General features: G+C 40.0%; 1 protein-coding gene and 1 pseudogene across 8 annotated transcripts in view; one reads left to right on the plus strand and one right to left on the minus strand.

Annotated features, from left to right (window-relative positions):
* The window catches only part of FREM1 (FRAS1 related extracellular matrix 1), a 184,761-nt gene that overhangs the window by 155,034 nt on the left and 16,895 nt on the right, over positions 1–12,832 (minus strand). The window lies entirely within an intron of this gene.
* Positions 9,395–12,832, plus strand: part of LOC126082387 (cytochrome c-like) — a 34,442-nt pseudogene continuing 31,004 nt past the window's right edge.

A 12,832-nucleotide genomic window follows, 5' to 3' on the forward strand; every position in this document is an offset into this window, starting at 1 on the left:
AATGTTGAAATGGTAAATGTTCTGTTATGTATGATTTTACCACAATAATAATAATAAAAAAAAGGAAACACTTGAATGGAATTTGGAACATATTTATTTTTTTCTCAGTGCACATTCAGGTTTTTTCTATCTGTAAAAGGAACTATACATAGAGTGATAATACACAGGATACACAGAGAATGACACAGATATTTATATTATCTACCCATTGCCGGGAAGTCAATTCCAACTCATAGCGACACTACAGGACAGAGTAGAGATGCCTCATAGGGTTTCCAAGGCAGTATATTTTCTTTAATATTTATGGAAGCAGACTGCCATGTCTTTTTCTCATGGAGCTGCTGGTGGATTTGAACCACAGACCTTTCAGTTAGCAGCCAAACTCTTAACCACTAACCCACCAGGGCTCCTTTATATTATCTACATTGCTAATTATATTACAATGTACTTAATTTGCACAAGTGTCTCTGCTTTGATCACTTGGAGTTTCATGCTTATGTCTCTGTGTATAAGGACTAAAAGAACTGTGTCCAAATGTAGTATGTATTGAAATAAATCCCTAAATCTCAGTATGGCTAAGTAAACCAATGGTGGTTTATTACACCCACACAAAAAATTTCTATTTTAAGGGATTTCAATAAATTTCTATATATACCAATGGATACCACAATAAAAGTTTGTTAGAAGGGTGTGGACAAAAATACCTCTATTATTCACATCTTATATATTAAGAGGGAAACCCTGGTGGCGTAGTGGTTAAGTGCTATGGCTGCTACCCAAGAGGTCGGCAGTTCAAATCGCCAGGTGCTCCTTGGAAACTCTATGGGGCAGTTCTACTCTGTCCTGTAGGGTTGCTATGAGTCGGAATTGACTCAATGGCAGAAGGTTTTTTTTTTTTTTTTGGTTTATATATTAAGAGAAGACACATTCCCTCATCCTGTTTGAAATCTTCTAATGTCCTAAGCCAGCGCGGGGATATATGTCACCTGACACCTGAGGGGTGAAACTCTTCAGAGAGAGGCTTGTTTTTTAAGGTGTCAGTCCCAAAAGAAATCTGTTGACACACTCTTTCTGACCATGTTGCCCACATCAGGCTGAATTAGGTTTGCTTATTTGGGTAAGAGTACAAATCTGGTTGTCGAGCTTTTACAACAAAACGAAACCTTTTTATGCAAAATTATATATGTAAAATGGCTATAACCATATTAAGACTCTCTATATAGAAAAAAGACCAGAAATAACCTACTGTAATAAATGTTAGCTGTGTTGGGGGGGAAAAAAAAAACAAACCTTTTTTCCATTCATATCTGGCTTCTAAGACGTAAGACCACTCCAAAAGCAGGACATGCAGGGGGACAAAAAGCAACAGGGTAGGTAGGTTTCCCCCCAAAACTCAGAGACAGGGGACAGGATCTTGCTCTCTGAGATTTGAACTACTTAAATCAACACAGGGTTAGATAGTTACATGTTGTCCTGGAATGCTCTTCTCCTGCCATCCACTCAGCCAACAGCTGAAACAAATTTCCCTTGGAAGCAGCTACTCTTCTCTCACTGGCTACTCCTTTGTAGCCTACTGGTTCTTCCTCGACTCCCTGACTGTTTAATATTGGGGTATCTAATCCAGTTCTTGGAAACACTGGTGGTGTAACGGTTAAGAGCTACAGCTACTAACAAAAGGTTGGCAGTTTGAATCTACCAGGTGCTCCTTGGAAACTGTATGGGGAAGTTCTACTCTGCCCTATAAGGTCACTATGAGTCGGAATCCATTCGACGGCAATGGGCAGGTAAGTCCAGTTCTTGGACCTGTTTTGTATATTCACGCCCTAGTTCTCTCATTCCTATTTTAAATAACTTCTTTAAGCTAATGACTCTGAAACATACATCTCTAGCCTGAACCTCCCCCCATAAGCACAAATATTAATATCTCTAAAGAAAGAATTGGCATCAGAAGGGGTCACCATCAGCCATGGATTAAGATGTCACATGAATTCAGTTACTGGGATATATGGACAAAATCCGCATTCTGTGCCTACAACACTGAAGTTGAGACTCTTAAAAACCAAAACATACCCTTTGTCCCATCATTCCCACACTACCCTGAGAATCTCTCTAACAGAGATAAAAGCAGCCTCTGCAAGGATACATGAGCAAGGACCTGGACTACAGCATATGTTCATAGTGGTAAAAACTGCGAACAAAGCCAAAGCCCATTAACCAGAAAATGGCTGGAGAGAGTAGATGTATTTACAACGTGGAGTAGAATGTAACGTTTAAAAAGTAGAGAGGTGCACAGTTTTACTCTGACATACGTGGGGTCACCATGAGTCAGAATCAACTTAATGTCAACTTTTTTTAAATTGCAGAATTAGACAAAGAAAGGTAAGTAGGTATGTTATGCTCCCCTTGGTAAAATAATGACAGAAGTTGCATCTGAGAGAGAGAGTGTGTGTAGAGAGTCAGAGAAAGAGGCTGTATACAATTATATGAGCATGGAAAAATATGAAAAGACGGATATTAGATTGCTAATAGGAATTGTCTGAGATAGTAATGTAACATGGGTAGACAGGGGAAAGAAGAGGAAAGGGCTACAAAAAATAAGAAAAAGAAAAAACACACACTTAAAAATGCAACAACCTACATGCAAAGATGACACATATGCATCTATGTAGAACTGCATGTATGTGTGATGTAAAAAGAAACTTAAAAATACTTTTATTATATTTTAAAGGCTTTTAAAAAGTCTATTTGTAGGGAATTTGAACGTGAACACTTTTATGAACAAAAGTGTTTTATGGGTGAAACATGTATGAATTAACTGAAGACACGACCTCTGACAAAACCAATGTTAAACAAGCCCATCTCATAATAAATGTGTCATTATGTAATTATGTTGCTTAATTGAAAATAAGTTCAAGAAAATCATCAATTAGTATGAGTTCCCTAGTACCAGCCCATCAAGATACAAAAGGCAGGGACAACTTTTTTCTGAGGTGTACCCATCCACCTAGCTACCAAAAAGAAAAAAACCCATTGCCATCGAGTCAATTTAAACTCATAGCGACCCTATAGGACAGAGTAGAACTGCCACATAGGGGCTTCCAAGGAGCAGCTGGTGGATTAGAACTGTGGACCTTTTAGGTTAGCAGCCATGGCTCTTAACTACTATGCCACCAGGGCTTCTTCCACCTAGTGGGAGGACTGTTAATCCTAAAAGGAACTGAGGAACACAGCAAAATGGAGAGGCACCCACTGGATTTCACCAAAAAAATAAAACAGTCACCATCCCATTGACTCCCACTCGTGGTGACTCCTTATATGTCAGAATAGAGCTGTAAGGTGTTCGATGGCTGATTTTTCAGAAGTAAATCACCAGGCCTTTCTTCCAAGACACCTCTGGGTGAACTCCAACCTCCACCCTTTCAGTTAGCAGCCAAGCACTTAACCATTTGCACCACTCAGGGACTCCTTTTCATCAAACTGCCATCTTCAGATTATCAGCAGTGTGTGTCAGGCTTGCCAAGAACAGCCCTTAGCAGAGTTAGGTATATGGATGAAGGCCTGGAATTCTCTTCTCCTGCCACCTATTCAGCCAACAGCTGAAACAAGTTCCCCTTGAAACTTCAGGTCTTAGATAACATGACAGCAAGTAAAACAAGGGCTTTGATCCAGAGACAAGTTCCTGATCTTTGTACATGTTGTGAAATTACTGGTCAGCTGATCTCTAAAGCAGCTCCTCCCGTTCCCCCACCCCACGCACAGCTTTTACAACACATCACAGCTCTGCTACCATCTCCACGCTTTTAGAGGCAGGCCTGAGTATAAAGTATATAAATAGATCAACCTCGATGGATGGCCAGCTATCTTAGAGACTGCCATATTTCACAAAGGTCATTTAATGATTTTAATGTTTTAGTTTAGTGCTGCTTTAACAAGAAAGGCAATATGGATCAAAAATGGAAAAAATCAACCAAAATCTTTTTTTCACATTAGCAACATAGAATACCAACAAAGCTCTTCTCAGATCTTTAAGAAAATATACGAAGTGTTTCCTTCCTTCCTCTTATGTTAATAGCTCTTTTCCAATATTCATCTGTGGCTGGGATGTCTGTTTGTCCCACAATATCTACTCTCTTCTTCTTCTATAAAAACAGAACCGTTAGCTGCACACACACAGTCACCTGGAATAAAGACTTTATTTCACAGCCTCTCTTGCAGCTACCTGTGCCATGTGACCAGTTTCTGACCAGTGGACTTTAAGAAGAGCTGTCTGGAGCCCTGGTGTCACAGTGGTTAAGAGCTTGGCTGCTAACCAAAAGATTGGCAGTTTGAATCCCCCAGCCACTCCTTAGAAACCCTATGGGGCAGTTCTACTCTGTTCTGTTGGGTCCTAATGAGTCCAACTCGAGGGCAACGGGTTTGGTATTGGTTTTGGTTTTAACAGGCAGCAGCTTCAAGAAACCTCCTTTAAGAGGCAATTATTGTATGCATGTTGTCCTTTTTTCATTTATCTTCCTCCATCTTGTTGCCCAGACTGAGGATGCTGCCTTACACCTGAGAAAGTGGCAAACTATGAGCTAGAAGGAGCCTCTCTGGGGCATTTGCAAAGCAGAGCCACCATTCTAGCTCATTCCTGCAGAATTTTACATGGCAGAGAAACTAAACTTCTCTCATTTCATCCACTGTTATTCAGTTTTTTCTTTTTGTTTTGTTGTTGTTACTTGCAGCCGAACTAAAACTGAAAAGAAAAACCAGTTGTCTTTGAGTTGATCCCAACTCATGGCAACCCATGTGTGTCAGAGTAAAACTGTGCTTCATAGGGTTTTCAGCGGCTGATTTCTCAGAAGTAGAGCACCAGGTCCTTCTCCCAACGCACCTCTGGATGGACTCAAACCTCCAACTATTCAGTCAGTAGCCCAGGGCATTAACAATTCGCACCACCCAGGGATTCCAGTCCTAAGACAGTATGCTGTTGAAAAAACAAAAAACGCTGAATTCTAACGTTTCAGGAACAACCTGAAGCAACAATCTACAGAGGCAGAAAAGAATGCAGGGGCAATAATTCCCAAATCCAACACACATAAAAACTCATCCTTCAATCAACTGGGCCTGGATGAAGGATGCAGAATTAGGTGCAATAAAGATCAAACAGTGTATGCTTTATTTGAGTTTTATTTACATTCTAATTATCCTCTTACATTTTTCTCTTGGTGTTGAGGAACACCAATGATGTGAACATTTCATGGAAAATACTGTCTTGATTTTTTGTTTTAAGAAGGCGATAAAACCAAAAACCAAACCCGTTGCCATCAAGTTGATTCCAACTCATAGCGACCCTACAGGACAGGGTAGAACTGCCCCATATAGTGTCCAACAAGCACCTGGTGGATTTGAACTGCCGACCTTTTGGTTAGCAGTCAAACTCTTAACCACTATGCCATGAGGGTTTCCAAGGACGTGGTAGGGAGGGAAAAGAGAAAGGGATTTGGACGAAAAGGAAAAACAAAACAACAGCAAAGCAAATTGGGACTCTGAATTCAGAAAGATTTCATGAATGGCAGTTGGTCTTTTATCTCTCCCCAAAATAAAATGGTGGTAATTGTCTTTGATACAAATTTAGTATGTGTAGGGTGGTGCAAACGGTTAAGCTCTGGATTACTAGCCAAAAGTTTGGAGGTTTGAACTCACTAGGAGGTGCTTCAGAAGACAGGCCTGGTGATCTGTTCTGAAAGGCCACAGCCTTGAAAACCCTGCAGGGCAGTTCTACTCTGCACGCATGGGGTTGCCGTGAGTCAGAAGCGACTCAGCTACAACTAACAAGAGGCAGCCAACACCGAAAACGCCCTAGTGGGAAGTCTAGCACATCTTGAGAACTTAGTTTTCTTGGTCCCAGCGTAGGGCCAAGTCAGGTCCTCAGTCTCATCTCTTTCTGCTTGCAACTTGCTCTGGCTGCTGACATGGTTGTCCACAGAGTCAGCAGAGTTATGGGGACATCTGGAAGTGGAAGTAGAAAGGGCACTCAGCTAGGGCCCCCAGGGAGCTTATACACTGACTTTTAGCCACCTCTGACTTAATTAGATTCTGCAATGGAAACAAATCCTGTCTTTGCTTGAATGGTTCAGCTGTTTCTCAGCATTTCAAAATCCTCCTGTCATGGCTGCAGACAAGTTCTGCTCTTACTGGCCGTTTGCCCATCATTGATCCTTCACGGGGAACTCATATATTCTACGTGTATCTGTACAAGCCAATGAAAAAGAAGCGTGTGAAAAAATGTTCTAAGAAGGAGGAAACCGCCCTGCCTTGAATTCTTCCTTATAAAAATTCAAAACAGTTTCTTTAATCAAACTTTCTGGGGAAATTTCCTAAACAGAAGAAAACAATTTAGTAACATTTTCATTTAGTGGAGGGGAAATGTGAGCAAGTATTTATTTCATAAGTACATATTTGGCTTAACTGTAGAAGCATGTGTTCTTCATGTTGATATAAACATGAAACTCCTGCCACTAATCTGAGATAATCTGTGTACAACCAGAAAGAAAATGAATCCCAGCTGCATTCTCAGCCTCTCCATGCAACGGAAATACTCTGTGGTCAGTGGTTACAATCATTGCATTGATGTACCCCGATGACCATGATACTGTGACATCTTTCTCTTTGGAATTTTGCAATGGTAGCTATTGAACACAAGGGCAGCCTCTTCCTCCTCATGGTTTTTGTTTGTTTGCTAGCTTTGCTTTTGCAGAACTCATACGTGGCCTGGTGGTCTGGTGGTTTCTCTCTAGTGCTCCAGGCAGCTATTCCCACTCAAATGAAGATAAGAGATGCAATAGAGCCAGTTTGTCTTCTCTGTGCTTAAGGCTGGAGTCCCTGGGTGGTACAAATGGTTAAGCAGTTGGCTGCTAACCCTAAGGTTGGAGGTTCGAGTTCACCCAGAGGAGCCTCAGAAGAAAGGCCTGGCAATCTACCTCTGAAAAATCAGCCGCTGAAAATCCTATGGAGCAGTTCTTCTCTGACACACATGGGATTGCCATGAGTCAGAGTCCAGTCAACAGCAAATGGTTTACTGGGTTTTGCCTGACACCAGAACCCATGCACTTAATGGCCATATTATACTGTTTTGCATTACACCATAGTTTTATATTCTTTGCAATTCCTTCACTAGCCCTGTGCTCTTTTTCCCACAGTATGCAAACTCTTAACAACTTCTTTTATGGTTCCGGACAAGGATTAATGATTGACACAGGAGGTAAATTTTCACTAGAGGCAATGTTCTCTAAAGGAAGTAGCTGTTACTTTCAGAGCAGATAATTAACAGAGATACCCTGTCTACCAGCATCTTAGTGTTTCAATTCCTTACACTACAAGCACAGTTTAGAGGCCTCAAAGTAAACAGGCCGCTTCATAATTCCATTCTATTAAATCAATACAGTATGTGCTGATTGTGTTGATAACATTCCGCTTCCTCCACTCTGCAATTTTCTCTAAATTGTAATCTAAATCACAGAACGCATGGCTTGGGAGAAACTTTAGAAATCAACTTAGCACATATCCTTCATTTTATTTATCAATTCATTTGCTTTCTCTGAAAATAACTTCCTTTTATAATAATAAAAATAAATGTAAGCTCATTAACTAAAGGATAAAAATACAGAAACCTATAAAAAAAAAAATAGAGAAGGAAAAAATATATACTTTCCCAACACCAAAAGAAAACCCTTTCAAGCTTTTGTGTGTGTGTGTGTGTGTGCACATACATACATATACGTACAAACATAAATATATATACACATATATACACACAATTTTTAAACTTAACTGAAACCATAGTATAAAAAGAGTTGTTACTATTCTTTTCTATTAACATAATATTCTATCATACGCATTTTCCATATTATTACATATTCCTTAGGTCTTACTTTTAATCTATACACTCCGTCTACTACATGGATATAGTGTCATTTCTTTGGTCACTCCACTATTTCATAGATGTAGCTACTCGGTAAACAGACTGTGATTAAAAAAAAAAAATTATTGATTTTAATTCAGCTCATTTCTCTAATTCCTTCCTTTTGATAGGTTTCTAGAAGTGGAATTACAATGCCAAAGGATATAAACTTATTTTGAGGCTCCTCAAATATACATGGAAACCCTGGTGCCAGAGTGGTTAAGCATTTTGCTGCTAACCAAAAGGTTGGCAGTTTGAATCCATCAGGCGCTCCTTGGAAACCCTTTGGGGCAGTTCTACTCTGTCCTATGGGGTCACTATAAGTCAGAATTGACTCCATGGCAATGGGTTTAGTTTTTAGTTTTCATATATAAATGCTTTCTGGGAAAACAGTACCAGTTTATACCCTTACCAACCATGCTCACTGCTGACATTCAGTATTACCCTTTTTAATTTTTACTCACTAAGTGAAATACGGAAACCCTGGTGGTATAGTGGTTAAGTGCTACGGCTGCTAAACAAGAGGTCAGCAGTTCGAATCCACCAGGCGTTCCTTGGAAACTCTATGGGGCAGTTCTACTCTGTTCTACAGGGTTGCTATGAGTCTGAATCGACTTGATGGCAGTGGGTTTGGTTTTTTGGTTTTTAAGTGAAATATAGAAATCCTGGTAGTGTAGCGGTTAAGTGGTACGGCTGGTAACCAAAAGGTTGGCAGTTCAAATCCACCAGGCACTCCTTGGAAACCCTATGGGGCAGTTCTACTCTGTTCTATACAGTCACTATGAGTAGGAATTGACTCAATGGCAATGGGTTTGGTTTTTAGTTTAAGTGAAATATTGTACCCCATCGCTGCTTTTGATTTGCATTCCTTTGTTCATGTGGGAGATTTAGTTTTTTTTTTAAATTGTAGTAAAAATATATATAACAAAATCATTTGCCATTTCAATATTTTTTACATGTACAATTCATTGACATTAATTATATTCATCATGTTGTGCAACCATTAGATTCTTTTTTTTTTAATGTCCATTACCCATTTGTAGTCTTCTCTTGGAACTCATTGCCGTCACATCTATTCTGACTCATAGCAACCCTGAAGGACAGAGGAGAGGTGCCCCTTAGGGTTTTCAAGGCAATAATTTCACGGAAGCACACTGCCACATCTTTCTCCCATGGAGTGGCTAATGGGTTCAAACTACCAACCTTTTGGTTAACAGCCAAGCACTTAAGCACTGCGTCACCAGAGTTCCCTCCTTCTCTTCTGGAAGCCCTTAATTTTATAGAAGAGAGTCCAATGGAAGTTAAGTGACTTTACAAATATTACACAGATGTCTGGAAACCAAACCTGGATTAGAATCTCAGTTCTCTTGACGCCCAGACCAGCACTCTGTCCACATCCCATGTGACTTCTTTAAGTCCCAGGTACTCAGTCCACATATGTCCCTTGTGCGAATGGCACAGGATCAGGTATGTTTTGTTCTGTTGTATGTAGGGTAGCTATGAGTTAGGTATGTTTTGTTCTGTTGTATGTAGGATAGCTATGAGTTAGAACTGATTTGACTGCACCTAACAATGACACAAGAGTACTTCCTTCCCAGATGCCCAGGAAGCACAGGACAGCCTCACAGACCTACAGAGAGCCCTCACTCAGGCCATGCCGACATAGCCAAGGTTGCAAAGGCTACCCTTTGACTGCTACATAAACACATTAGAAGGTTTCCTTCCATTGATTTTCAACATTCAAAACACATGGGGGTTGCCGTGAGTCAAAATTGACTTGAGGGCAACTAACAACAACAAAATGTCTATTCTGCTGATAAAAGCAGTGTTTTACAAACGGTGCTTCTTAGAAGGCACATCTTGGAGATATGAAAACGTTTTCCACAAATGTCATCTACATCCAAATATATTTGAAGGTCAGAATGCTAAAAATATTTTAAAGACTCACAGTGTAATAATATGAGCATATTCAAGGTGCTAAGAAGGCCTGCAGAAAAGTAACTTTAACTTTTTTTAAGCCCAAAGTTTGCAAACTTGTGGAAAATCTTTCTTTTTTTCCCTTCTTCCTGAAAAGCCCAGGTTCTTTGAGGAACCATTCCGGTGATGCTAAGTTAGAGAATTAAAATTACTGAAATACAGGACGGCCAGATGGTATCTACAAAATTTCTGGTCATGCCTGATAAATCCGTAGTTAATGAATCTACATCAGAAATACAAATTCCAGGCTGCCCTTTAGAAACTAGACACCTGGCCTGTCTCTGCAGAGATTTTCTCTGGGAACTACCCTTCAAACATAGAGAAAATTGGTTGCAGAGGGAAAAGGTTTTGTGCCCCTTATTTACAGTTGTTTTTAATGACTAACCATCTTAAACCACCAAAAGCATTTCTTGAAGATTAATCAAATGGCTATGATTTAAATTCATTTTGTTTTTAGCCAAAGGGTTCTATCATGAATTTTTACAACAGCTTGCTTAACTGAATAACTTAAACGGAATGAAAAACACTCACATTCACTATGGCTGACTACTACATTCTTCACCTGAGACTAACCACTGGTACATTCCAAACTAACACCTAGGAGCTTCCCCAACAGAACCATTCTTGAGTGAATTCCGCATCTCCTAACTCATGATGAAACACCAAATTGGCCAAAAGTGAGGTTCTGTTTAAATTCATATTAAAACATGTTTGGGAATACATCTTCTAAGATGATTCTGTCTTCAGAATAAATAAATTCTGGTTTTCTATTTGAATAGGATTTATTCATTTGTTTGTTCATCAGATACTTCACAACTGGACCAATAAGCAACATCATGATAAATGGAGAAAAGATTGAAGTTGTCAAGGATTTCATTTTACTTGGATCCACAATCAACACACATGGAATGAGCAGTCAAGAAATCAAAAGATGCATTGTATTGGGCAAATCTGCTGCAAAAAACCTCTTTAAAGTGTCGAAAAGCAATGATGTGTCACCTTGAAGACTAAGGTGCACGTGACCCAAGCCATGGTGTTTTCAATCGCTTTATATGCATGGAAAGCAGGACAATGAATAAGGAAGAACAAAGAAGAACTGACACCTTTGAATTACGGTGTTGGTGAAGAATATTGAATATGCCATGGACTGCCAAAAGAAGGAACAAATCTGTCTTAGAAGTACCACCAGAATGTTCCTTAGAAGCAAGGATGGCAAGACTATGTCTCACATAATTTGGGCATGTTATCAGGAGGGATCAGTCACTGGAGAGGGATATCATGCTTAGAGGGTCAGCAAAAAAGAGGAAGGCCCTCAACAAGACAGATTGACGCAGTGGCTGCAACAATGGGCTCAAGCGTAGCAATGATTGTGAGGATGGCACAGAACTGGGCAGTGTTTCATTCTGCTGTACTTGGGGACACTATGAGTCCGAACTGACTAGAGGGCACCTAACAACAACACTTTACAATATGGTATTTGCACACGAGCAAAATGAGCAAAATGATTTCACCAAAATAGCAGTATGCGTGTAAAGGAACTTCCGCCATCAATAATTAAATACTTTATCATGAAAAGGAAAAGGATTGCTCAGGGATTCAGAAAACTACCCGACATTGCTGCTTAAGCTGGTCTATGATAACCTTGACCGTCTTGCTTGTCTGCCATAGCTAATAATGAAACAATCTCACAGATGCCTGAACTGTAGCAGAAAAGAAAAAATATTTTTGTTAAAAAGGTCTGCTGTAAAGAAAATGCTTTTAACAGCTTAAGAAAACTTAGCGACAAATGACAAAAAGTGAGAAGTTGTTTCAGCCTAAGTCACAGTATCTCAAACATTCCAGAACTGTATAGTTGGAAGAAGCCTGAGAGATCGAGTGCTGTTTTAGCGCACTCAAACTTTACAGCAACTTATAGGGTGGATTCTATTATTATTTCCATTTTTCAGCTGAAGAAACTGATAAGTAATTTGTCCAAGGTAAATGCTAATAAATGATAGAGCTGTGATACAAACCCCAGCAGGGGGGGCCCTGGTTCCTGAAACTGTATTCCCACTCTAGTGCACAGCGGTCAAGAAGAGGAAATGGGGGCCCACAGAGGTGAAATGACTTGCCGATGTTTAAAGAAACGACTGGGCTTGTTGCTTTATTCATAAATATGTTTGATGCAAACTGAGGATGAAAATTAAAGCACAGTATCATATACTGGGAAACCCTGGTGGTGTAGTGGTTAAGACCTAGGCTGCTAATCAAAAGGTTGGCAGTTCGAACCCACCAGGCGCTCCCTGGAAACCATGCGGGGCAGTTCTACTCTGTCCTATAGGGTCACTATGAGTCAGAATTGACTTGACAGCTATGGCCTTAGTTTTTCGGTTTACCATATACTGAAATGAAGTAAAGTAAAAAATTGCAAATGTTAAGTAAAAACTTATGCCAACAAATAATTAAAGTTAACAGAACTGTAACAAGGGTCTAAGCTTTCCTGCTGAGGATCTTAGCACAATTTTCACGTCTTCAGCCATGATCTGCTTCTCACTTCATGTCAGAGCTTCCAACTGGTGAGAACTCCTGCTGAGAATTTGCATTTCTAACAAGTTCCCAGGTGATGCTAATGATACTGGTTAGGGACCAATTCTAAGAACCACTAGTAAAGCAGTGGTTCTCGAAATTTATTATACATAAGAATCACCTGGTCATCTTGTTAAAACGTAGATTCTGATTCAGTATACCTGGGGTTTGAAGCCCTGCTTCATATTTACTAGCACCCTGTGAAAAAGAAGACAACTCTCAATGAGATGGATTGACACAGTGGCTGCAACAATGGGCTCAAATATAGCAACGATTGTGAGGATGGCGAAGGACTGGGCAGCATGTGGTTCTGTTGTACACGGGGCTGCTATGAGTCGAAACCAACCA

This window comes from Elephas maximus, chromosome 9, assembly GCF_024166365.1.
Source record: "Elephas maximus indicus isolate mEleMax1 chromosome 9, mEleMax1 primary haplotype, whole genome shotgun sequence".
NCBI classification, from domain to species: domain Eukaryota; kingdom Metazoa; phylum Chordata; class Mammalia; order Proboscidea; family Elephantidae; genus Elephas; species Elephas maximus.